This window comes from Fukomys damarensis, unplaced genomic scaffold, assembly GCF_012274545.1.
Source record: "Fukomys damarensis isolate Sample0158 unplaced genomic scaffold, DMR_v1.0_HiC HiC_scaffold_36, whole genome shotgun sequence".
In the NCBI taxonomy this organism is placed as follows: Eukaryota; Metazoa; Chordata; class Mammalia; order Rodentia; family Bathyergidae; genus Fukomys; species Fukomys damarensis.
The window spans coordinates 46,013,408-46,014,816 of record NW_022900948.1 but is presented as its reverse complement, the minus strand read 5'-3'; positions in this window follow the sequence as shown (position 1 = coordinate 46,014,816).

Below are 1,409 nucleotides of genomic sequence, written 5' to 3'. Positions count from 1 at the left end.
CACATCATTCCAGCCCTGGCTCCCTGCTTCCCAGTTGGTCTAGCTCTGGCTTAGCTCTGGTCGCCGACCTGGGAGAGGGATCGGGGAGGGCCACACTTCTCTGTCTGGAAAGTATGGCACAGGTGGCAGAGCCAGGACAGGGAGTGACCAGCAGGAGCAGTGGGAAGAGTCAGGAGCCGGGCCAGGCCAGCTAGGTCTCTCCAGCCAGCAGGGGACGCTCTGAGGGAGGAGATGTTGGATCCCACAGGTCTGGGCTGACACCCACTGGGGGCAGATTGCAGCTCCGACTGTGGGGTTCTGGCCCTTTGAGAGGCTCCCTGAGTCATGGCCCTGGGCTTCCATAGCCAAATACAGCAAAACCACCAGGCTCTGGGACTTGTGCGGGATGGGAGGAGACAAGCTCTCAGTTCCTGACGCTCCTGTGGAGGATGAAGCGCCTGCCCATCACCCTGCCAGCAGGGGCCTCCTGTTCTACTTCCCAGGCCCCCAGGAAGTATGGCCTGGTATGGGGAATTGTGTGTGTGGGGGGGTGACACTGGGGATCTTTGCACTGAGCTACATCCACAGCTCTTTTTATTTTTTTTGAGTCGGGATCATGGTAAGTTCCCCAGCCTGGGCTTCAATGTGTGATCCTCCTGCCTCAGCGCCCCAGAATGCTGGGATTACAGTCATGAGCCACCATGCCCCGTCTCTGAGGTCACTCTGTGTGCTTCTCCTTAAACCCCAAACCCACCCGGTGTCCACACGCACACAGAGAGAAAACAGGCCCGGAGCAGCTGTGAACACTCTTTACTCAGCTGGGTTATACATGGTCCGCCGCCGCGGTGACCAGCGCCCACCCAAGTCCCTCCTTACAGGGACAGTTAATACAAACAAAATAGTTCTCTACAAAAGGAAGTCTCCACCCACCCAACCCTCCTCTCTACCCCTGCCCAGAGGTGAGGCCCCGAGAGGCCTGGGTCTGGGTCTGGGGGTTGCAAAGGAAAATAAAGAAAGAATAGAAAAGAGGGTCGAGTCAGCGGCTGGAGCTGTAGGCAGCTGGAGTTGGGGCTGCTGGCTGGTGGAGGCCAGGGCCAGGCGCAGGGGACGGCAGCACCGTGTCCCCGCCAGTGTGAGACGTGGGAAAGACGGGGGAAGGCGGAGAACAGAACGGGAGGGAGAGGCGGGGAACGGAAGGAGAGGGAGAAGAAAAGGAAGAAAGGAAAGGGGAAAAGGAGAGGGAAAGAAAAAGAGTGGAAAGGAAAGGGGGCGGGAAGAAAAGGAAAAGGAAACAGAAGGAAAGAAAAAAAGGAAAAGGGAAAGAAACGAAAAGAAAAAGAAAAAGCACGGCAAGGAAGAGTAAACGGGAGGGAAGCAGAGCGCGGTCAGCGGGCCAGCCGCGCCGCCAGCCCGAGCCCCAGCAGGCAGCC